Source organism: Phyllobates terribilis, unplaced genomic scaffold, assembly GCF_046119375.1.
Source record: "Phyllobates terribilis strain yellow unplaced genomic scaffold, ASM4611937v1 Scaffold_7__3_contigs__length_470593459, whole genome shotgun sequence".
NCBI classification, from domain to species: domain Eukaryota; kingdom Metazoa; phylum Chordata; class Amphibia; order Anura; family Dendrobatidae; genus Phyllobates; species Phyllobates terribilis.
The window spans coordinates 140,042,251-140,069,461 of record NW_027362767.1 but is presented as its reverse complement, the minus strand read 5'-3'; the positions used below and the strand labels follow the sequence as shown (position 1 = coordinate 140,069,461).

Genomic DNA, 27,211 nt, shown 5'->3' with positions numbered 1-27,211 from the left:
TCCTCAGCCACCAGAGCAGAACAGCAGCAATAATGCCCAAGTGACTCATCCCCCTGAGGGCCCAGCGGCTAATTAACCCCCCAGGATCTCAGTGAAAGATTAACAGGTGGGAGATACAGGTGGGCCTCAGTGTACACAGGTCTCCTCTACAGAGAGGTCTCATCCTCATATCACCTACTTAAAAGGGGATATCCATATAAATATCACAATTAAAGGGATTCTCTCAGCCTGGACTGCCATCCGATCTGTGGGCATCATGTTACAGAGCAGGATGAGCTGAGCAGATTGATATATGGGTTCATGGGAAAAGACTTTACGTAACATATATTATATTCATGTAAATAATTCTATGCTCAGGAGTCCAGTGGGCTGGTTATGGGCGTCAACCTTCAATTAGGACCGCCCACTGGACTCCTGAGCACAGAACTATTTCAGTGAATAAGACAATTTCTAGTGAACCTTTTCCCACAAACCTATATATCATTCTTTTCAGCTTCTCCTGCTCTACAACATGATGCGGACAAATTGAAGGTTTGACATCTTCCCTCGAAGCAACCTCCGATACGAGTCACGTGGTCAGCTGTGATGCTTTCCTACAGGCAAGAAGCAACTCCGCTGTCACTACTACTTCCCTGGTCTGCCATTATTCATCACTGATCGAGACGATGCCGGACGATCATTATGAATGAATACATGACTGGAAATGTATAAAACTCCCAGCATGCACAGGTTGCAGACCAGTGGTCTGGAACAATAGCCCACCATAAAACCAGTGATCCGTGTACAGCCCCATGAGACATGCAATATAACGAATGGGAGCCAACACAATCAGACGCTGCTTTCATCATTTCCCTGAAAGACAGAAAGTCCCATAAAGGAGCACTTCCCCTTTAAATGTTAAAGTTTCGCAACTGAATCAGTCTGGAGTCTGGTTACCTCACACAGGATTATCTGGCCTGGATACATTGTAACAAACCCTCAGCTGTAAGGACCTATAGGCCTTGGCACACATACAACATCCAGAAGTTTACACAAATGTTTTGATTGACAGCAGCAAAGTTTTGTTAAAAAGTTACAGAAACATTTGTAGAAGGGCATCACCAGAGGACACCTCGTGTCACCCGGCCCAAATTGGCATGACAGGAGACCAGTGACAGGCCAACTCCAGACGCCTCCTGCAGCTTTACCTGCCCGTCCGCCATGGTCTCTGCCGCCAGCAACTCGTGTGACCAGTCCTCATAATGAGAACTGCCAGAACATGAGAACAAAACATACTAATCCTCGCCTGTCCCTCCCATGTCTCCTCACTACAGGCGTGGCACCAGTGACGGCCAATGCTGCCCACTCCACACACCCACCCTGGCATACTGAAGGCAAGACCCCCAACTACAACACTGGCCCTCCAGAAATAAAATACAAGGAACACACAGGAACCCCCCACAACGTCACTGTCACAGTGCCGCACAGTACCCACATAGATGAAGCTGCACAATATACTGGGGTCACGGGAATAAAGGCTGCCCCCCATCACTGGGACGGGATGTGGGCATAACATTACTACAGTATGAGATGCAAATAATGCAACAATACCATGACAAAATAGTACCGCCATACATCACCTAAATAATAACACAATACAACCATACAGTGCCCAAATAATACCACCCTACAATGTAAATCGTACAACCATACAGTGCCCAAATAATACCACCCTACAATGTAAATCGTACAACCATACAGTACCCAAATAATACCACCCTACAATGTAAATCGTACAACCATACAGTGCCCAAATAATACAGCCATACTACTCGATGGTGCACATATCCTGTGAGGCGCCTGCAGCGGTGTACAGCTCCCCCTGCACAGTCCAGTCACACTAAGCGCTTATTGATTTGCGGCTGAATTGCACAAATTGTTGTAGTTTCACATCTTTTATTAACTTCATCTAAACTTTCCATGAAAACGCAGAGATCAGCGCACGGATCTTATAGTTCTGTTCTCAGACAAAGAACTACGCCACAACGGCTACATGAGAATATACCGCTATCAGCGCCTCCAGGACCGCACCACAACCGCTACATGAGAATATACCGCTATCAGCGCCTCCAGGACCGCGCCACAACCGCTACATGAGAATATACCGCTATCAGCGCCTCCAGGACCACATCACAACCGCTACATGAGAATATACCGCTATCAGCGCCTCCAGGACCGCGCCACAACCGCTACATGAGAATATACCGCTATCAGCGCCTCCAGGACCGCACCACAACCGCTACATGAGAATATACCGCTATCAGCGCCTCCAGGACCGCGCCACAACCGCTACATGAGAATATACCGCTATCAGCGCCTCCAGGACCACATCACAACCGCTACATGAGAATATACCGCTATCAGCGCCTCCAGGACCGCACCACAACCGCTACATGAGAATATACCGCTATCAGCGTCTCCGGGACCGCACCACAACCGCTACATGAGAATATACCGCTATCAGCGCCTCCAGGACCGCACCACAACCGCTACATGAGAATATACCGCTATCAGCGCCTCCAGGACCGCACCACAACCGCTACATGAGAATATACCGCTATCAGCGCCTCCGGAACTACGCGACAACCGCTACATGAGAATATACCGCTATCAGCGCCTCCGGAACTACGCGACAACCGCTACATGAGAACATACCGCTATCAGCGCCTCCGGAACTATGCGACAACCGCTACATGAGAATATACCGCTATCAGCGCCTCTGGGACCGCACCACAACCGCTACATGAGAATATACCGCTATCAGCGCCTCCGGAACTACGCGACAACCGCTACATGAAAATATACCGCTATCAGCGCCTCCGGAACTACGCGACAACCGCTACATGAGAATATACCGCTATCAGCGCTTCCAGGACCGCACCACAACCGCTACATGAGAATATACCGCTATCAGCGTCTCCGGGACCGCACCACAACCGCTACATGAGAATATACCGCTATCAGCGTCTCCGGGACCGCGCCACAACCGCTACATGAGAATATACCGCTATCAGCGCCTCCAGGACCGCACCACAACCGCTACATGAGAATATACCGCTATCAGCGTCTCCGGGACCGCACCACAACCGCTACATGAGAATATACTGCTATCAGCGCCTCCAGGACCGCACCACAACCGCTACATGAGAATATACCGCTATCAGCGCCTCCGGAACTACGCGACAACAGCTACATGAGAATATACTGCTATCAGCGCCTCCGGGACTGCGCCACAACCGCTACATGAGAATATACCGCTATCAGCGCCTCCGGGACTGCGCCACAACCGCTACATGAGAATATACCGCTATCAGCGCCTCCAGGACCGCCCCACAACCGCTACATGAGAATATACCGCTATCAGCACTTCCAGGACCGCACCACAACCGCTACATGAGAATATACCGCTATCAGCGTCTCCGGGACCGCGCCACAACCGCTACATGAGAATATACCGCTATCAGCGCTTCCAGGACCGCACCACAACCGCTACTTGAGAATATACCGCTATCAGCGCCTCCAGGACCGCGCCACAACCGCTAAATGAGAATATACCGCTTTCAGCGCTTCCAGGACCGCACCACAACCGCTACATGAGAATATATCGCTATCAGCGCATCCAGGACCGCTACATGAGAATATACCGCTATCAGCGCCTCCGGAACCACGCCACAACCACTACATGAGAATATACCGCTATCAGCGCCTCCAGGACCGCGCCACAACCGCTACATGAGAATATACCGCTATCAGCGCCTCCAGGACCGCGCCACAACCGCTACATGAGAATATACCGCTATCAGTGTCTCCGGGACCGCACCACAACCGCTACATGAGAATATACCGCTATCAGCACCTCCAGGACCGCACCACAACCGCTACATGAGAATATACCGCTATCAGCGCCTCCAGGACCGCACCACAACCGCTACATGAGAATATACCGCTATCAGCGCCTCCAGGACCGCACCACAACCGCTACATGAGAATATACCGCTATCAGCGCCTCCAGGACTGCGCCACAACCGCTACATGAAAATATACCGCTATCAGCGCCTCCGGGACCGCACCACAACCGCTACATGAAAATATACTGCTATCAGCGCCTCCAGGACCGCGCCACAACCGCTACATGAGAATATACCGCTATCAGCGCCTCCAGGACCGCGCCACAACCGCTACATGAAAATATACCGCTATCAGCGCCTCCGGGACCGCACCACAACCGCTACATGAAAATATACCGCTATCAGCACCTCCGGGACCGCGCCACAACCGCTACATGAGAATATACCGCTATCAGCGCCTCTAGGACCGCGCCACAACCGCTACATGAAAATATACCGCTATCAGCGCCTCCGGGACCGCACCACAACCGCTACATGAAAATATACCGCTATCAGCGCCTCCGGGACCGCACCACTCCACATGTAAGGGACCCAGCAGATCAATGCCCCCCAGCCAGGAGATAATCACCTGCACTCACCACTGATAGCAGGCATTGCTGGGACCTGTAGTCCCCCTGTACTATGTGCCTACCCTATGGACAGCAGCGCAGTGCCCGGCTCCATCCCTGCAGCGTCTCCCCATACAGTTCAGGTAACTGCTCCTTCCTGGTCACCTGGGTATTGTTACCTGCAGGCCCCGCCCTCAATAACAACAAGACACCTGACTGGCTGCACCGAGAGAGCTCCGCCCCCTGCAGGTATACGTCCTGCCCCCGTAGTGTAATAATCAGCACTGCACAGTAATAACCAGATCACCGAAGAGAACACTGCCAGTACAGAGAAACCGCTCAGTGAGCGTACCTAATCCTCTCCTGTGTGATACTGTCTGCTGAGCTGTGTATCTAATCCTATCCTGTGTGATACTGTCTGCTGAGCCGTGTATCTAATCCTCTCCTGTGTGATACTGTCTGCTGAGCCGTGTATCTAATCCTTTCCTGTGTGACACTGTCTGCTGAGCCGTGTATCTAATCCTTTCCTGTGTGATACTGTCTGCTGAGCCGTGTATCTAATCCTCTCCTGTGTGATACTGTCTGCTGAGCCGTGTATCTAATCCTATCCTGTGTGATACTGTCTGCTGAGCTGTGTATCTAATCCTATCCTGTGTGATACTGTCTGCTGAGCTGTGTATCTAATCCTCTCCTGTGTGATACTGTCTGATGAGCTGTGTATCTAATCCTATCCTGTGTGATACTGTCTGCTGAGCTGTGTACCTAATCCTCTCCTGTGTGATACTGTCTGCTGAGCTGTGTATCTAATCCTATCCTGTGTGATACTGTCTGCTGAGCTGTGTATCTAATCCTCTCCTGTGTGATACTGTCTGATGAGCTGTGTATCTAATCCTATCCTGTGTGATACTGTCTGCTGAGCTGTGTACCTAATCCTCTCCTGTGTGATACTGTCTGCTGAGCTGTGTATCTAATCCTATCCTGTGTGATACTGTCTGCTGAGCTGTGTATCTAATCCTCTCCTGTGTGATACTGTCTGATGAGCTGTGTATCTAATCCTATCCTGTGTGATACTGTCTGCTGAGCTGTGTATCTAATCCTATCCTGTGTGATACTGTCTGCTGAGCTGTGTACCTAATCCTCTCCTGTGTGATACTGTCTGCTGAGCTGTGTATCTAATCCTCTCCTGTGTGATACTGTCTGCTGAGCCGTGTATCTAATCCTATCCTGTGTGATACTGTCTGCTGAGCTGTGTACCTAATCCTCTCCTGTGTGATACTGTCTGCTGAGCTGTGTATCTAATCCTCTCCTGTGTGATACCGTCTGCTGAGCCGTGTATCTAATCCTATCCTGTGTGATACTGTCTGCTGAGCCGTGTATCTAATCCTATCCTGTGTGATACTGTCTGCTGAGCTGTGTATCTAATCCTATCCTGTGTGATACTGTCTGCTGAGCTGTGTACCTAATCCTATCCTGTGTGATACTGTCTGCTGAGCTGTGTACCTAATCCTCTCCTGTGTGATACTGTCTGCTGAGCTGTGTATCTAATCCTATCCTGTGTGATACTGTCTGCTGAGCTGCGTACCTAATCCTATCCTGTGTGATACTGTCTGCTGAGCCGTGTATCTAATCCTATCCTGTGTGATACTGTATGCTGAGCTGTGTATCTAATCCTCTCCTGTGTGATACCGTCTGCTGAGCCGTGTATCTAATCCTATCCTGTGTGATACTGTCTGCTGAGCTGTGTACCTAATCCTCTCCTGTGTGATACTGTCTGCTGAGCTGTGTATCTAATCCTCTCCTGTGTGATACCGTCTGCTGAGCCGTGTATCTAATCCTATCCTGTGTGATACTGTCTGCTGAGCCGTGTATCTAATCCTCTCCTGTGTGATACTGTCTGCTGAGCCGTGTATCTAATGCTCTCCTGTGTGATACAGTCTGCTGAGCTGTGTACCTAATCCTCTCCTGTGTGATACCGTCTGCTGAGCCGTGTATCTAATCCTATCCTGTGTGATACTGTCTGCTGAGCTGTGTATCTAATCCTCTCCTGTGTGATACCGTCTGCTGAGCCGTGTATCTAATCCTATCCTGTGTGATACTGTCTGCTGAGCTGTGTACCTAATCCTCTCCTGTGTGATACCGTCTGCTGAGCCGTGTATCTAATCCTCTCCTGTGTGATACTATCTGCTGAGCTGTGTATCTAATCCTCTCCTGTGTGATACCGTCTGCTGAGCCGTGTATCTAATCCTATCCTGTGTGATACTGTCTGCTGAGCTGTGTATCTAATCCTAGCCTGTGTGATACTGACTGATGAGCTGTGTATCTAATCCTCTCCTGTGTGATACTGTCTGCTGAGCCGTGTATCTAATCCTATCCTGTGTGATACTGTCTGCTGAGCTGTGTATCTAATCCTCTCCTGTGTGATACCGTCTGCTGAGCTGTGTACCTAATCCTCTCCTGTGTGATACTGTCTGCTGAGCCGTGTATCTAATCCTATCCTGTGTGATACTGTCTGCTGAGCAGTGTATCTAATCCTCTCCTGTGTGATACTGTCTGCTGAGCTGTGTATCTAATCCCATCCTGTGTGATACTGTCTGCTGAGCTGTGTACCTAATCCTCTCCTGTGTGATACTGTCTGCTGAGCCGTGTATCTAATCCTATCCTGTGTGATACTGTCTGCTGAGCTGTGTATCTAATCCTCTCCTGTGTGATACCGTCTGCTGAGCTGTGTACCTAATCCTCTCCTGTGTGATACCGTCTGCTGAGCTGTGTACCTAATCCTCTCCTGTGTGATACTGTCTGCTGAGCTGTGTATCTAATCCTCTCCTGTGTGATACTGTCTGCTGAGCTGTGTATCTAATCCCATCCTGTGTGATACTGTCTGCTGAGCTGTGTATCTAATCCTCTCCTGTGTGATACCGTCTGCTGAGCCGTGTATCTAATCCTATCCTGTGTAATACTGTCTGCTGAGCTGTGTATCTAATCCTCTCCTGTGTGATACTGTCTGCTGAGCTGTGTATCTAATCCCATCCTGTGTGATACTGTCTGCTGAGCTGTGTACCTAATCCTCTCCTGTGTGATACCGTCTGCTGAGCTGTGTACCTAATCCTCTCCTGTGTGATACTGTCTGCTGAGCCGTGTACCTAATCCTCTCCTGTGTGATACCGTCTGCTGAGCTGTGTACCTAATCCTCTCCTGTGTGATACTGTCTGCTGAGCTGTGTACCTAATCCTAGCCTGTGTGATACTGACTGATGAGCTGTGTATCTAATCCTCTCCTGTGTGATACCGTCTGCTGAGCCGTGTACCTAATCCTCTCCTGTGTGATACTGTCTGCTGAGCCGTGTACCTAATCCTCTCCTGTGTGATACCGTCTGCTGAGCTGTGTACCTAATCCTCTCCTGTGTGATACTGTCTGCTGAGCTGTGTATCTAATCCTCTCCTGTGTGATACTGTCTGCTGAGTTGTGTATCTAATCCTAGCCTGTGTGATACTGACTGATGAGCTGTGTATCTAATCCTCTCCTGTGTGATACCGTCTGCTGAGCTGTGTACCTAATCCTCTCCTGTGTGATACTGTCTGCTGAGCCGTGTACCTAATCCTCTCCTGTGTGATACCGTCTGCTGAGCTGTGTACCTAATCCTCTCCTGTGTGATACTGTCTGCTGAGCTGTGTACCTAATCCTAGCCTGTGTGATACTGACTGATGAGCTGTGTATCTAATCCTCTCCTGTGTGATACCGTCTGCTGAGCCGTGTACCTAATCCTCTCCTGTGTGATACCGTCTGCTGAGCTGTGTACCTAATCCTCTCCTGTGTGATACCGTCTGCTGAGCTGTGTACCTAATCCTCTCCTGTGTGATACCGTCTGCTGAGCTGTGTACCTAATCCTCTCCTGTGTGATACTGTCTGCTGAGCCGTGTACCTAATCCTCTCCTGTGTGATACCGTCTGCTGAGCTGTGTACCTAATCCTCTCCTGTGTGATACCGTCTGCTGAGCTGTGTATCTAATCCTCTCCTGTGTGATACCGTCTGCTGAGCTGTGTATCTAATCCTCTCCTGTGTGATATCGTCTGCTGAGCTGTGTACCTAATCCTCTCCTGTGTGATACTGTCTGCTGAGCTGTGTACCTAATCCTCTCCTGTGTGATACCGTCTGCTGAGCTGTGTACCTAATCCTCTCCTGTGTGATACTGTCTGCTGAGCTGTGTATCTAATCCTATCCTGTGTGATACTGTCTGCTGAGCTGTGTATCTAATCATGTCCTGTGTGATACTGTCTGCTGAGCTGTGTACCTAATCCTCTCCTGTGTGATACTGTCTGCTGAGCTGTGTATCTCATCCTCTCCTGTGTGATACCGTCTGCTGAGCTGTGTACCTAATCCTCTCCTGTGTGATACTGTCTGCTGAGCTGTGTATCTAATCCTATCCTGTGTGATACTGTCTGCTGAGCTGTGTATCTAATCATGTCCTGTGTGATACTGTCTGCTGAGCTGTGTACCTAATCCTCTCCTGTGTGATACTGTCTGCTGAGCTGTGTATCTAATCCTAGCCTGTGTGATACTGACTGATGAGCCGTGTACCTAATCCTCTCCTGTGTGATACCGTCTGCTGAGCTGTGTACCTAATCCTCTCCTGTGTAATACTGTCTGGTGAGTTGTGTATCTAATCCTAGCCTGTGTGATACTGACTGATGAGCTGTGTATCTAATCCTCTCCTGTGTGATACCGTCTGCTGAGCTGTGTACCTAATCCTCTCCTGTGTGATACTGTCTGCTGAGCCGTGTACCTAATCCTCTCCTGTGTGATACTGTCTGCTGAGCTGTGTACCTAATCCTAGCCTGTGTGATACTGACTGATGAGCTGTGTATCTAATCCTCTCCTGTGTGATACCGTCTGCTGAGCCGTGTACCTAATCCTCTCCTGTGTGATACCGTCTGCTGAGCTGTGTACCTAATCCTCTCCTGTGTGATACCGTCTGCTGAGCTGTGTACCTAATCCTCTCCTGTGTGATACCATCTGCTGAGCTGTGTACCTAATCCTCTCCTGTGTGATACTGTCTGCTGAGCCGTGTACCTAATCCTCTCCTGTGTGATACCGTCTGCTGAGCTGTGTACCTAATCCTCTCCTGTGTGATACCGTCTGCTGAGCTGTGTACCTAATCCTCTCCTGTGTGATACCGTCTGCTGAGCTGTGTATCTAATCCTCTCCTGTGTGATACCGTCTGCTGAGCTGTGTATCTAATCCTCTCCTGTGTGATATCGTCTGCTGAGCTGTGTACCTAATCCTCTCCTGTGTGATACTGTCTGCTGAGCTGTGTACCTAATCCTCTCCTGTGTGATACCGTCTGCTGAGCTGTGTACCTAATCCTCTCCTGTGTGATACTGTCTGCTGAGCTGTGTATCTAATCCTATCCTGTGTGATACTGTCTGCTGAGCTGTGTATCTAATCATGTCCTGTGTGATACTGTCTGCTGAGCTGTGTACCTAATCCTCTCCTGTGTGATACTGTCTGCTGAGCTGTGTATCTCATCCTCTCCTGTGTGATACCGTCTGCTGAGCTGTGTACCTAATCCTCTCCTGTGTGATACTGTCTGCTGAGCTGTGTATCTAATCCTCTCCTGTGTGATACTGTCTGCTGAGCCGTGTATCTAATCCTCTCCTGTGTGATACTGTCTGCTGAGCCGTGTATCTAATCCTATCCTGTGTGATACTGTCTGCTGAGCTGTGTATCTAATCCTATCCTGTGTGATACTGTCTGCTGAGCTGTGTATCTAATCCTATCCTGTGTGATACTGTCTGCTGAGCTGTGTATCTAATCCTCTCCTGTGTGATACTGTCTGCTGAGCCGTGTATCTAATCCTCTCCTGTGTGATACTGTCTGCTGAGCCGTGTATCTAATCCTATCCTGTGTGATACCATCTGCTGAGCTGTGTACCTAATCCTATCCTGTGTGATACTGTCTGCTGAGCTGTGTACCTAATCCTCTCCTGTGTGATACCGTCTGCTGAGCCGTGTATCTAATCCTATCCTGTGTGATACTGTCTGCTGAGCTGTGTATCTAATCCTCTCCTTTGTGATACCGTCTGCTGAGCCGTGTATCTAATCCTATCATGTGTGATACTGTCTGCTGAGCCGTGTATCTAATCCTATCCTGTGTGATACTGTCTGCTGAGCTGTGTACCTAATCCTCTCCTGTGTGATACCGTCTGCTGAGCTGTGTACCTAATCCTCTCCTGTGTGATACTGTCTGCTGAGCTGTGTATCTAATCCTATCCTGTGTGATACTGTCTGCTGAGCTGTGTATCTAATCATGTCCTGTGTGATACTGTCTGCTGAGCTGTGTACCTAATCCTCTCCTGTGTGATACTGTCTGCTGAGCTGTGTATCTAATCCTAGCCTGTGTGATACTGACTGATGAGCCGTGTACCTAATCCTCTCCTGTGTGATACCGTCTGCTGAGCTGTGTACCTAATCCTCTCCTGTGTGATACTGTCTGCTGAGCCGTGTACCTAATCCTCTCCTGTGTGATACCGTCTGCTGAGCTGTGTACCTAATCCTCTCCTGTGTGATACTGTCTGCTGAGCTGTGTATCTCATCCTCTCCTGTGTGATACCGTCTGCTGAGCTGTGTACCTAATCCTCTCCTGTGTGATACTGTCTGCTGAGCTGTGTATCTAATCCTCTCCTGTGTGATACTGTCTGCTGAGCCGTGTATCTAATCCTCTCCTGTGTGATACTGTCTGCTGAGCCGTGTATCTAATCCTATCCTGTGTGATACTGTCTGCTGAGCTGTGTATCTAATCCTATCCTGTGTGATACTGTCTGCTGAGCTGTGTATCTAATCCTATCCTGTGTGATACTGTCTGCTGAGCTGTGTATCTAATCCTCTCCTGTGTGATACTGTCTGCTGAGCCGTGTATCTAATCCTCTCCTGTGTGATACTGTCTGCTGAGCCGTGTATCTAATCCTATCCTGTGTGATACCATCTGCTGAGCTGTGTACCTAATCCTATCCTGTGTGATACTGTCTGCTGAGCTGTGTACCTAATCCTCTCCTGTGTGATACCGTCTGCTGAGCCGTGTATCTAATCCTATCCTGTGTGATACTGTCTGCTGAGCTGTGTATCTAATCCTCTCCTTTGTGATACCGTCTGCTGAGCCGTGTATCTAATCCTATCATGTGTGATACTGTCTGCTGAGCCGTGTATCTAATCCTATCCTGTGTGATACTGTCTGCTGAGCTGTGTACCTAATCCTCTCCTGTGTGATACCGTCTGCTGAGCTGTGTACCTAATCCTCTCCTGTGTGATACTGTCTGCTGAGCTGTGTATCTAATCCTATCCTGTGTGATACTGTCTGCTGAGCTGTGTATCTAATCATGTCCTGTGTGATACTGTCTGCTGAGCTGTGTACCTAATCCTCTCCTGTGTGATACTGTCTGCTGAGCTGTGTATCTAATCCTAGCCTGTGTGATACTGACTGATGAGCCGTGTACCTAATCCTCTCCTGTGTGATACCGTCTGCTGAGCTGTGTATCTAATCCTAGCCTGTGTGATACTGACTGATGAGCCGTGTATCTAATCCTCTCCTGTGTGATACTGTCTGCTGAGCTGTGTATCTAATCCTAGCCTGTGTGATACTGACTGATGAGCCGTGTATCTAATCCTCTCCTGTGTGATACTGTCTGCTGAGCTGTGTATCTAATCCTAGCCTGTGTGATACTGACTGATGAGCCGTGTATCTAATCCTCTCCTGTGTGATACTGTCTGCTGAGCTGTGTATCTAATCCTCTCCTGTGTGATATCGTCTGCTGAGCTGTGTATCTAATCCTCTCCTGTGTGATACCATCTGCTGAGCTGTGTATCTAATCCTCTCCTGTGTGATACCATCTGCTGAGCCGTGTATCTAATCCTATCCTGTGTGATACTGTCTGCTGAGCTGTGTATCTAATCCTATCCTGTGTGATACCGTCTGCTGAGCTGTGTATCTAATCCCATCCTGTGTGATACTGTCTGCTGAGCTGTGTATCTAATCCTATCCTGTGTGATACTGACTGCTGATCCGTGTATCTAATCCTATCCTGTGTGATACTGTCTGTTGAGCTGTGTATCTAATCCCATCCTGTGTGATACTGTCTGCTGAGCCGTGTATCTAATCCTATCCTGTGTGATACTGTCTGCTGAGCTGTGTACCTAATCCTCTCCTGTGTGATACTGTCTGCTGAGCTGTGTATCTAATCCTCTCCTGTGTGATACTGTCTGCTGAGCCGTGTATCTAATCCTCTCCTGTGTGATACCGTCTGCTGAGCTGTGTATCTAATCCTCTCCTGTGTGATACCGTCTGCTGAGCTGTGTATCTAATCCTCTCCTGTGTGATACCGTCTGCTGAGCTGTGTACCTAATCCTCTCCTGTGTGATATCGTCTGCTGAGATGTGTATCTAATCCTCTCCTGTGTGATACCGTCTGCTGAGCTGTGTACCTAATCCTCTCCTGTGTGATATCGTCTGCTGAGCTGTGTATCTAATCCTCTCCTGTGTGATACCGTCTGCTGAGCTGTGTATCTAATCCTCTCCTGTGTGATACCGTCTGCTGAGCTGTGTACCTAATCCTCTCCTGTGTGATACTGTCTGCTGAGCTGTGTACCTAATCCTCTCCTGTGTGATACCGTCTGCTGAGCCGTGTATCTAATCCTCTCCTGTGTGATACTGTCTGCTGAGCCGTGTATCTAATCCTATCCTGTGTGATACCGTCTGCTGAGCTGTGTACCTAATCCTCTCCTGTGTGATACCGTCTGCTGAGCTGTGTATCTAATCCTATCCTGTGTGATACTGTCTGCTGAGCTGTGCATCTAATCCTATCCTGTGTGATACTGTCTGCTGAGCTGTGTATCTAATCCTCTCCTGTGTGATACTGTCTGCTGAGCCGTGTATCTAATCCTATCCTGTGTGATACAGTCTTCTGAGCCATGTATCTAATCCTATCTTGTGTGATACCGTCTGCTGAGCCGTGTATCTAATCCTCTCCTGTGTGATACTGTCTGCTGAGCCGTGTATCTAATCCTATCCTGTGTGATACCGTCTGCTGAGCTGTGTACCTAATCCTCTCCTGTGTGATACCGTCTGCTGAGCTGTGTATCTAATCCTATCCTGTGTGATACTGTCTGCTGAGCTGTGCATCTAATCCTATCCTGTGTGATACTGTCTGCTGAGCTGTGTATCTAATCCTCTCCTGTGTGATACTGTCTGCTGAGCCGTGTATCTAATCCTATCCTGTGTGATACAGTCTTCTGAGCCATGTATCTAATCCTATCCTGTGTGATACTGTCTGCTGAGCTGTGTATCTAATCCTATCCTGTGTGATACTGTCTGCTGAGCCGTGTATCTAATCCTCTGGTGTGGTACTGTCTGCTGAGCCGTGTATCTAATCCTATCCTGTGTGATACTGTCTGCTGAGCTGTGTATCTAATCCTCTCCTGTGTGATACCGTCTGCTGAGCTGTGTATCTAATCCTATACTGTGTGATACCGTCTGCTGAGCCGTGTATCTAATCCTCTCCTGTGTGATACCATCTGCTGAACTATGTACCTAATCCTCTCCTGTGTGATACCGTCTGCTGAGCTGTGTATCTAATCCTCTCTTGTGTGATACTGTCTGCTGAGCTGTGTATCTAATCCTATCCTGTGTGATACTGTCTACTGAGCTGTGTATCTAATCCTATCCTGTGTGATCCTGTCTGCTGAGCTGTGTATCTAATCCTGTCCTGTGTGATACTGTCTGCTGAGCCGTGTATCTAATCCTCTCCTGTGTGATACTGTCTGCTGAGCTGTGTATCTAATCCTATCCTGTGTGATACTGTCTACTGAGCTGTGTATCTAATCCTATCCTGTGTGATCCTGTCTGCTGAGCTGTGTATCTAATCCTGTCCTGTGTGATACTGTCTGCTGAGCCGTGTATCTAATCCTCTCCTGTGTGATACTGTCTGCTGAGCTGTGTATCTAATCCTATCCTGTGTGATACTGTCTGCTGAGCCGTGTATCTAATCCTCTCCTGTGTGATACTGTCTGCTGAGCCGTGTATCTAATCCTATCCTGTGTGATACTGTCTGCTGAGCCGTGTATCTAATCCTCTCCTGTGTGATACTGTCTACTGAGCTGTGTATCTAATCCTCTCCTGTGTGATACTGTCTGCTGAGCCGTGTATCTAATCCTCTCCTGTGTGATACTGTCTGCTGAACTATGTACCTAATCCTCTCCTGTGTGATACCGTCTGCTGAGCTGTGTATCTAATCCTCTCTTGTGTGATACTGTCTGCTGAGCCGTGTATCTAATCCTATCCTGTGTGATACCGTCTGCTGAGCTGTGTATCTAATCCTCTCCTGTGTGATACCGTCTGCTGAGCTGTGTATCTAATCCTCTCTTGTGTGATACTGTCTGCTGAGCCGTGTATCTAATCCTATCCTGTGTGATACCGTCTGCTGAGCTGTGTATCTAATCCTCTCCTGTGTGATACTGTCTGCTGAGCTGTGTATCTAATCCTATCCTGTGTGATACTGTCTGCTGAACTATGTACCTAATCCTCTCCTGTGTGATACCGTCTGCTGAGCTGTGTATCTAATCCTCTCTTGTGTGATACTGTCTGCTGAGCCGTGTATCTAATCCTATCCTGTGTGATACTGTCTGCTGAGCTGTGTATCTAATCCTATCCTGTGTGATACCGTCTGCTGAGCTGTGTATCTAATCCTCTCCTGTGTGATACCGTCTGCTGAGCCGTGTATCTAATCCCCTCCTGTGTGATACCGTCTGCTGAGCCGTGTATCTAATCCCATCCTGTGTGATACTGTCTGCTGAGCCGTGTATCTAATCCTCTCCTGTGTGATACCGTCTGCTGAGCCGTGTATCTAATCCCATCCTGTGTGATACTGTCTGTACTCCATAGCACAGTCCTGGGCAGACATGGTATCAGACCTATGCCTTTTGGTGAGGCGCCTTGGCCATGGTCTATATCCTGAGTGTGGCTTTCCCTGTGTAGCCAATCAGAAATTAACATGCTACCTACATAAAAAAGTATATAAAAACAATGTAAAGTAAAAATGCCACAAATACTAAAGAAAAAGGTTTAAAAACAACATCTCAATGTATTATGGTTTTTATTCCCAGTGTGACTCTTCTGTGTGATCTGCAGCGGCGCACTACACTGGGCTCTGTGTGATCTGCAGCGGCGCACTACACTGGGCTCTGTGTGATCTGCAGGGGCGCACTACACTGGGCTCTGTGTGATCTGCAGGGGCGCACTACACTGGGCTCTGTGTGATCTGCAGGGGCGCACTACACTGGGCTCTGTGTGATCTGCAGCGGCGCACTACACTGGGCTCTGTGTGATCTGCAGCGGCGCACTACACTGGGCTCTGTGTGATCTGCAGCGGCGCACTACACTGGGCTTTGTGTGATCTGCAGGGGCGCACTACACTGGGCTCTGTGTGATCTGCAGCGGCGCACTACACTGGGCTTTGTGTGATCTGCAGGGGCGCACTACACTGGGCTCTGTGTGATCTGCAGGGGCGCACTACACTGGGCTCTGTGTGATCTGCAGCGGCGCACTACACTGGGCTCTGTGTGATCTGCAGCGGCGCACTACACTGGGCTCTGTGTGATCTGCAGCGGCGCACTACACTGGGCTCTGCGTGATCTGCAGGGGCGCACTACACTGGGCTCTGTGTGATCTGCAGCGGCGCACTACACTGGGCTCTGTGTGATCTGCAGGGACGCACTACACTGGGCTCTGTGTGATCTGCAGCGGCGCACTACACTGGGCTCTGCGTGATCTGCAGGGGCGCACTACACTGGGCTCTGTGTGATCTGCAGCGGCGCACTACACTGGGCTCTGTGTGATCTGCAGCGGCGCACTACACTGGGCTCTGTGTGATCTGCAGCGGCGCACTACACTGGGCTCTGTGTGATCTGCAGCGGCGCACTACACTGGGCTCTGTGTGATCTGCAGCGGCGCACTACACTGGGCTCTGCGTGATCTGCAGGGGCGCACTACACTGGGCTCTGTGTGATCTGCAGGGGCACACTACACTGAGCTCTGTGTGATCTGCAGCGGCGCACTACACTGGGCTCTGTGTGATCTGCAGGGGCGCACTACACTGGGCTCTGTGTGATCTGCAGCGGCGCACTACACTGGGCTCTGTGTGATCTGCAGCGGCGCACTACACTGGGCTCTGTGTGATCTGCAGCGGCGCACTACACTGGGCTCTGTGTGATCTGCAGGGGCGCACTACACTGGGCTCTGTGTGATCTGCAGCGGCGCACTACACTGGGCTCTGTGTGATCTGCAGCGGCGCACTACACTGGGCTCTGTGTGATCTGCAGCGGCGCACTACACTGCGCTCTGCGTGATCTGCAGGGGCGCACTACACTGCTCTGCGTGATCTGCAGCGGCGCACTACACTGTGCTCTGTGTGATCTGCAGGGGCGCACTACACTGGGCTCTGTGCGATCTGCAGCGGCGCACTACACTGGGCTCTGTGCGATCTGCAGCGGCGCACTACACTGTGCTCTGTGCGATCTGCAGCGGCGCACTACACTGGGCTCTGTGCGATCTGCAGCGGCGCACTACACTGGGCTCTGTGTGATCTGCAGCGGCGCACTACACTGGGCTCTGTGTGATCTGCAGGGGCGCACTACACTGGGCTCTGTGTGATCTGCAGGGGCGCACTACACTGGGCTCTGTGTGATCTGCAGGGGCGCACTACACTGGGCTCTGTGTGATCTGCAGGGGCACACTACACTGGGCTCTGTGTGATCTGCAGCGGCGCACTACACTGTGCTCTGTGTGATCTGCAGGGGCGCACTACACTGGGCTCTGTGTGATCTGCAGCGGCGCACTACACTGGGCTCTGTGTGATCTGCAGGGGCGCACTACACTGTGCTCTGTGTGATCTGCAGCGGCGCACTACACTGGGCTCTGTGTGATCTGCAGGGGCGCACTACACTGGGCTCTGTGTGATCTGCAGCGGCGCACTACACTGGGCTCTGTGTGATCTGCAGCGGCGCACTACACTGTGCTCTGTGTGATCTGCAGCGGCGCACTACACTGGGCTCTGTGTGATCTGCAGGGGCGCACTACACTGGGCTCTGTGTGATCTGCAGGGGCGCACTACACTGGGCTCTGTGTGATCTGCAGGGGCGCACTACACTGGGCTCTGTGATCTGCAGCGGCGCACTACACTGGGCTCTGTGTGATCTGCAGCGGCGCACTACACTGTGCTCTGTGTGATCTGCAGCGGCGCACTACACTGGGCTCTGTGTGATCTGCAGGGGCGCACTACACTGGGCTCTGTGTGATCTGCAGCGGCGCACTACACTGGGCTCTGTGTGATCTGCAGCGGCGCACTACACTGGGCTCTGTGTGATCTGCAGCGGCGCACTACACTGGGCTCTGTGTGATCTGCAGCGGCGCACTACACTGGGCTCTGTGTGATCTGCAGCGGCGCACTACACTGGGCTTTGTGTGATCTGCAGCGGCGCACTACACTGGGCTCTGTGTGATCTGCAGGGGCGCACTACACTGGGCTCTGTGTGATCTGCAGGGGCGCACTACACTGGGCTCTGTGTGATCTGCAGGGGCGCACTACACTGGGCTCTGTGTGATCTGCAGCGGCGCACTACACTGGGCTCTGTGTGATCTGCAGCGGCGCACTACACTGGGCTCTGTGTGATCTGCAGCGGCGCACTACACTGGGCTCTGTGTGATCTGCAGCGGCGCACTACACTGGGCTCTGTGTGATCTGCAGCGGCGCACTACACTGGGCTCTGTGTGATCTGCAGCGGCGCACTACACTGGGCTCTGTGTGATCTGCAGCGGCGCACTACACTGGGCTCTGTGTGATCTGCAGCGGCGCACTACACTGGGCTCTGTGTGATCTGCAGGGGCGCACTACACTGGGCTCTGTGTGATCTGCAGCGGCGCACTACACTGGGCTCTGTGTGATCTGCAGCGGCGCACTACACTGGGCTCTGTGTGATCTGCAGCGGCGCACTACACTGGGCTCTGTGTGATCTGCAGCGGCGCACTACACTGGGCTCTGTGTGATCTGCAGCGGCGCACTACACTGGGCTCTGTGTGATCTGCAGCGGCGCACTACACTGGGCTCTGTGTGATCTGCAGCGGCGCACTACACTGGGCTCTGTGTGATCTGCAGGGACGCACTACACTGGGCTCTGTGTGATCTGCAGCGGCGCACTACACTGGGCTCTGTGTGATCTGCAGGGACGCACTACACTGGGCTCTGTGTGATCTGCAGCGGCGCACTACACTGGGCTCTGTGTGATCTGCAGCGGCGCACTACACTGGGCTCTGTGTGATCTGCAGGGGCGCACTACACTGGGCTCTGTGTGATCTGCAGGGGCGCACTACACTGGGCTCTGTGTGATCTGCAGGGGCGCACTACACTGGGCTCTGTGTGATCTGCAGCGGCGCACTACACTGGGCTCTGTGTGATCTGCAGCGGCGCACTACACTGGGCTCTGTGTGATCTGCAGCGGCGCACTACACTGGGCTCTGTGTGATCTGCAGCGGCGCACTACACTGGGCTCTGTGTGATCTGCAGCGGCGCACTACACTGGGCTCTGTGTGATCTGCAGCGGCGCACTACACTGGGCTCTGTGTGATCTGCAGCGGCGCACTACACTGGGCTCTGTGTGATCTGCAGCGGCGCACTACACTGGGCTCTGTGTGATCTGCAGGGGCGCACTACACTGGGCTCTGTGTGATCTGCAGCGGCGCACTACACTGGGCTCTGTGTGATCTGCAGCGGCGCACTACACTGGGCTCTGTGTGATCTGCAGCGGCGCACTACACTGGGCTCTGTGTGATCTGCAGCGGCGCACTACACTGGGCTCTGTGTGATCTGCAGCGGCGCACTACACTGGGCTCTGTGTGATCTGCAGCGGCGCACTACACTGGGCTCTGTGTGATCTGCAGGGACGCACTACACTGGGCTCTGTGTGATCTGCAGCGGCGCACTACACTGGGCTCTGTGTGATCTGCAGGGACGCACTACACTGGGCTCTGTGTGATCTGCAGCGGCGCACTACACTGGGCTCTGTGTGATCTGCAGCGGCGCACTACACTGGGCTCTGTGTGATCTGCAGCGGCGCACTACACTGTGCTCTGCGTGATCTGCAGCGGCGCACTACACTGGGCTCTGTGTGATCTGCAGCGGCGCACTACACTGGGCTCTGTGTGATCTGCAGGGACGCACTACACTGGGCTCTGTGTGATCTGCAGCGGCGCACTACACTGGGCTCTGTGTGATCTGCAGCGGCGCACTACACTGGGCTCTGTGTGATCTGCAGCGGCGCACTACACTGTGCTCTGCGTGATCTGCAGCGGCGCACTACACTGGGCTCTGTGTGATCTGCAGCGGCGCACTACACTGGGCTCTGTGTGATCATTTCTGGCTGTAATATCAGATCTATTTGTAAATTTGCGATTATAGGAATTATCATTAATGTTAAGTTATGAAATCATTTGCCTCAATGCAGGTATCTGCTCAAATCATGAGAAGGTCGTCTATATACCGACCGCAGTTGCAGCTACCGCTGCTCCTGCTCTTTGCTGAGCTCTATCTAGCCCCGCCCCTGAAACACTGTGCATAGTCAGAAAGCAGCCAATCAATAGTGGCAGGTGGGGACAGCCAGAGATCATGACTATGGAGGACTACACTTAGAGAACTTGCAAAGCTGCAGCAGATAAAGCTGATTTATCAAAACTACAGCAAAACGCCCGGTAAGTGACACCGCTGGAATCAGGATCATTGCCCCAACATCATAGCAAAAACAAATTCTATTTAAAAATCAACTGTAGATTGCAGGCTGCTGGGTGCAGTGAGAGGAGGTTCTGGAAAGTGCGCCACCTTCTGGTCAGGAGTGAATCTGCAGCAGGATGACTTTCTGTAACTCGGCAAACAGGCTGTAATTGTAGCTGAGATACAGTGTGACCGGCAATACAAACAGCATAACCAGGGGGAGGGGAGGAGCGGCCAGCTCAGCAGACAGTATCACACAGGATAGGATTAGATACACGGCTCAGCAGACAGTATCACACAGGAGAGGATTAGATACATAGCTCAGCAGACGGTATCACACAGTATAAGATTAGATACACTGCTCAGCAGACAGTATCACACAGGAGAGGATTAGATACACAACTCAGCAGACAGTATCACACAGGAGGGGATTAGATACACAACTCAGCAGACAGTATCACACAGTATAAGATTAGATACACTGCTCAGCAGACAGTATCACACAGGAGAGGATTAGATACACAGCTCAGCAGACAGTATCACACAGGATAGGATTAGATACACGGCTCAGCAGACAGTATCACACAGGATAGGATTAGATACACGGCTCAGCAGACAGTATCACATAGGATAGGATTAGATACACCGCTCAGCAGACAGTATCACACAGGATAGGATTAGATACACGGCTCAGCAGACAGTATCACACAGGATAGGATTAGATACACGGCTCAGCAGACAGTATCACATAGGATAGGATTAGATACATGGCTCAGCAGACAGTATCACACAGGAGAGGATTAGATACACTGCTCAGCAGACAGTATCACACAGGATAGGATTAGATACACAGCTCAGCAGACAGTATCACACAGGATAGGATTAGATACACGGCTCAGCAGACAGTATCACACAGGATAGGATTAGATACACGGCTCAGCAGACAGTATCACACAGGATAGGATTAGATACACGGCTCAGCAGACAGTATCACATAGGATAGGATTAGATACACCGCTCAGCAGACAGTATCACACAGGATAGGATTAGATACACGGCTCAGCAGACAGTATCACACAGGATAGGATTAGATACACGGCTCAGCAGACAGTATCACATAGGATAGGATTAGATACATGGCTCAGCAGACAGTATCACACAGGAGAGGATTAGATACACTGCTCAGCAGACAGTATCACACAGGATAGGATTAGATACACAGCTCAGCAGACAGTATCACACAGGATAGGATTAGATACACGGCTCAGCAGACAGTATCACATAGGATAGGATTAGATACACGGCTCAGCAGACAGTATCACACAGGATAGGATTAGATACACAGCTCAGCAGACAGTATCACACAGGATAGGATTAGATACACGGCTCAGCAGACAGTATCACACAGGATAGGATTAGATACACGGCTCAGCAGACAGTATCACATAGGATAGGATTAGATACATGGCTCAGCAGACAGTATCACACAGGATAGGATTAGATACACGGCTCAGCAGACAGTATCACACAGGATAGGATTAGATACACGGCTCAGCAGACAGTATCACACAGGATAGGATTAGATACACAGCTCAGCAGACAGTATCACACAGGATAGGATTAGATACACGGCTCAGCAGACAGTATCACATAGGATAGGATTAGATACACGGCTCAGCAGACAGTATCACACAGGATAGGATTAGATACACAGCTCAGCAGACAGTATCACACAGGATAGGATTAGATACACGGCTCAGCAGACAGTATCACACAGGATAGGATTAGATACACGGCTCAGCAGACAGTATCACATAGGATAGGATTAGATACATGGCTCAGCAGACAGTATCACACAGGATAGGATTAGATACACAGCTCAGCTGACAGTATCACACAGGAGAGGATTAGATACACGGCTCAGCAGACAGTATCACACATGATAGGATTAGATACACGGCTCAGCAGACAGTATCACACATGATAGGATTAGATACATGGCTCAGCAGACAGTATCACACAGGATAGGATTAGATACACGGCTCAGCAGACAGTATCACACAGGATAGGATTAGATACATGGCTCAGCAGACAGTATCACACAGGATAGGATTAGATACACAGCTCAGCAGACAGTATCACACAGGATGGGATTAGATACATGGCTCAGCAGACAGTATCACACAGGATAGGATTAGATACACGGCTCAGCAGACAGTATCACACAGGATAGGATTAGATACACGGCTCAGCAGACAGTATCACACAGGATAGGATTAGATACACGGCTCAGTAGACAGTATCACACAGGATAGGATTAGATACACAGCTCAGCAGACAGTATCACACAGGATAGGATTAGATACACAGCACAGAAGACAGTATCACACAGGATAGGATTAGATACACGGCTCAGCAGACAGTATCACACAGGATAGGATTAGATACACGGCTCAGCAGACAGTATCACACAGGATAGGATTAGATACATGGCTCAGCAGACAGTATCACACAGGATAGGATTAGATACACGGCTCAGCAGACAGTATCACACAGGATAGGATTAGATACATGGCTCAGCAGACAGTATCACACAGGATAGGATTAGATACACAGCTCAGCAGACAGTATCACACAGGAGAGGATTAGATACACGGCTCAGCAGACAGTATCACACAGGATAGGATTAGATACACGGCTCAGCAGACAGTATCACACAGGATAGGATTAGATACACGGCTCAGCAGACAGTATCACACATGATAGGATTAGATACATGGCTCAGCAGACAGTATCACACAGGATAGGATTAGATACATGGCTCACTAGACAGTATCACACAGGATAGGATTAGATACACGGCTCAGCAGACAGTATCACACAGGATAGGATTAGATACATGGCTCAGCAGACAGTATCACACAGGATAGGATTAGATACACAGCTCAGCAGACAGTATCACACAGGATGGGATTAGATACATGGCTCAGCAGACAGTATCACACAGGATAGGATTAGATACACGGCTCAGCAGACAGTATCACACAGGATAGGATTAGATACACGGCTCAGCAGACAGTATCACACAGGATAGGATTAGATACACGGCTCAGTAGACAGTATCACACAGGATAGGATTAGATACACAGCTCAGCAGACAGTATCACACAGGATAGGATTAGATACACAGCACAGAAGACAGTATCACACAGGATAGGATTAGATACACAGCACAGAAGACAGTATCACACATGATGGCATTAGATACACGGTTCAGCTGATAGTATCACACAGGATAGGATTAGATACACAGCTCATCAGACGGTATCACACAGGATAGGAATAGATACACGGCTCAGCAGACAGTATCACACAGAATAGGATTAGATACATGGCTCAGCAGACGGTATCACACAGGAGAGGATTAGATACACGGCTCAGCAGACGGTATCACACAGGATAGGAATAGATACACGGCTCAGCAGACAGTATCACACAGAATAGGATTAGATACACAGCTCAGCAGACAGTATCACACAGGAGAGGATTAGATACACAGCTCAGCATGCAGTATCACACAGGATAGGATTAGATACACAGCAGTATCACACAGGATAGGATTAGATACACAGCTCAGCAGACAGTATCACACAGGATAGGGTTAGATACACAGCTCAGCAGACAGTATCACACAGGATAGGATTAGATACACGGCTCAGTAGACAGTATCACACAGGATAGGATTAGATACACGGCTCAGCAGACAGTATCACACAGGATAGGATTAGATACACGGCTCAGCAGACAGTATCACACAGGATAGGATTAGATACACGGCTCAGTAGACAGTATCACACAGGATAGGATTAGATACACAGCTCAGCAGACAGTATCACACATGATGGCATTAGATACACGGTTCAGCTGATAGTATCACACAGGATAGGATTAGATACACGGCTCATCAGACGGTATCACACAGGATAGGAATAGATACACGGCTCAGCAGACAGTATCACACAGAATAGGATTAGATACATGGCTCAGCAGACGGTATCACACAGGAGAGGATTAGATACACGGCTCAGCAGACGGTATCACACAGGATAGGAATAGATACACGGCTCAGCAGACAGTATCACACAGAATAGGATTAGATACACAGCTCAGCAGACAGTATCACACAGGATAGGATTAGATACACAGCTCAGCAGACAGTATCACACAGGATAGGATTAGATACACAGCAGTATCACACAGGATAGGATTAGATACACAGCTCAGCAGACAGTATCACACAGGATAGGATTAGATACACAGCTCAGCAGACAGTATCACACAGGATAGGATTAGATACACAGCTCAGCAGACAGTATCACACAGGATGGGATTAGATACACAGCTCAGCAGACAGTATCACACAGGATGGGATTAGATACACAGCTCAGCAGACAGTATCACACAGGATGGCATTAGATACACGGTTCAGCTGACAGTATCACACAGGATAGGATTAGATACACGGCTCAGCAGACGGTATCACACAGGATAGGATTAGATACACAGCAGTATCACACAGGATAGGATTAGATACACAGCTCAGCAGACAGTATCACACAGGATAGGATTAGATACAAAGCAGTATCACACAGGATAGGATTAGATACACAGCTCAGCAGACAGTATCACACAGGATAGGGTTAGATACACAGCTCAGCAGAGAGTATCACACAGGATAGGATTAGATACACAGCTCAGCATGCAGTATCACACAGGGTAGGATTAGATACACAGCTCAGCAGACAGTATCACACAGGATAGGATTAGATACACAGCTCAGCAGAGGGTATCACACAGGATAGGATTAGATACACGGCTCAGCAGACGGTATCACACAGGATAGGATTAGATACACAGCAGTATCACACAGGATAGGATTAGATACACAGCTCAGCAGACAGTATCACACAGGATAGGATTAGATACAAAGCAGTATCACACAGGATAGGATTAGATACACAGCTCAGCAGACAGTATCACACAGGATAGGGTTAGATACACAGCTCAGCAGAGAGTATCACACAGGATAGGATTAGATACACAGCTCAGCATGCAGTATCACACAGGGTAGGATTAGATACACAGCTCAGCAGACAGTTTCACACAGGATAGGATTAGATACACAGCTCAGCAGAGGGTATCACACAGGATAGGATTAGATACACGGCTCAGCAGACAGTATCACACAGGATAGGATTAGATACACAGCTCAGCAGACAGTATCACACAGGATAGGATTAGATACATGGCTCAGCAGACAGTATCACACAGGATAGGATTAGATACACAGCTCAGCATGCAGTATCACACAGGATAGGATTAGATACACTGCTCAGCAGACAGTATCACACAGGATAGGATTAGATACATGGCTCAGCAGACAGTATCACACAGGATAGGATTAGATACACAGCTCAGCATGCAGTATCACACAGGATAGGATTAGATACACAGCTCAGCAGACAGTATCACACAGGATGGCATTAGATACACGGTTCAGCTGACAGTATCACACAGGATAGGATTAGATACACGGCTCAGCAGACGGTATCACACAGGATAGGAATAGATACACAGCTCAGCAGACAGTATCACACAGGAAAGGATTAGATACACAGCTCAGCAGACAGTATCACACAGGATAGGATTAGATACACGGCTCAGTAGACAGTATCACACAGGATAGGATTAGATACACGGCTCAGCAGACAGTATCACACAGGATAAGATTAGATACACGGCTCAGCAGACAGTATCACACAGGATAGGATTAGATACACGGCTCAGCAGACAGTATCACACAGGATAGGATTAGATACACAGCTCAGCAGACAGTATCACACAGGATGGGATTAGATACACGGCTCAGTAGACAGTATCACACAGGATAGGATTAGATACACGGCTCAGCAGACAGTATCACACAGGATAGGATTAGATACACGGCTCAGCAGACAGTATCACACAGGATAGGATTAGATACACAGCTCAGCAGACAGTATCACACAGGATGGGATTAGATACACAGCTCAGCAGACAGTATCACACAGGATGGGATTAGATACACAGCTCAGCAGACAGTATCACACAGGATAGGATTAGATACACAGCTCAGCAGACAGTATCACACAGGATAGGATTAGATACACGGCTCAGCAGACGGTATCACACAGGAGAGGATTAGATACACAGCTCAGCATGCAGTATCACACAGGATAGGATTAGATACACAGCAGTATCACACGGGATAGGATTAGATACACAGCTCAGCAGACAGTATCACACAGGATAGGGTTAGATACACAGCTCAGCAGACAGTATCACACAGGATAGGATTAGATACACGGCTCAGCACACAGTATCACACAGGATAGGATTAGATACACGGCTCAGCAGACAGTATCACACAGGATAGGATTAGATACACGGCTCAGCACACAGTATCACACAGGATAGGATTAGATACACGGCTCAGCACACAGTATCACACAGGATAGGATTAGATACACGGCTCAGCAGACAGTATCACACAGGATAGGATTAGATACACAGCTCAGCAGACAGTATCACACAGGATAGGGTTAGATACACAGCTCAGCAGACAGTATCACACAGGATAGGATTAGATACACGGCTCAGCACACAGTATCACACAGGATAGGATTAGATACACGGCTCAGCAGACAGTATCACACAGGATAGGATTAGATACACGGCTCAGCAGACAGTATCACACAGGATAGGATTAGATACACGGCTCAGTAGACAGTATCACACAGGATAGGATTAGATACACAGCTCAGCAGACAGTATCACACAGGATAGGATTAGATACACAGCAGTATCACACAGGAT

At 49.7% G+C, this 27,211-nt stretch overlaps 1 protein-coding gene across 3 annotated transcripts in view; it reads right to left on the bottom strand.

The window, feature by feature from the left end:
* ARHGEF2 (Rho/Rac guanine nucleotide exchange factor 2) overlaps positions 1-27,211 on the bottom strand; it is a 148,521-nt gene that overhangs the window by 85,106 nt on the left and 36,204 nt on the right. Inside the window, exon 1 of one of the 3 annotated variants that reach the window (XM_073639309.1) lies at positions 4,579-4,697. The exons of the other annotated variants lie outside the window; for them this stretch is intronic. The gene's annotated coding sequence lies outside the window, so the exon portion shown is untranslated. Of the gene's footprint in view, positions 1-4,578; positions 4,698-27,211 lie in introns of those variants that run through there. 3 annotated transcript variants of the gene reach the window in all.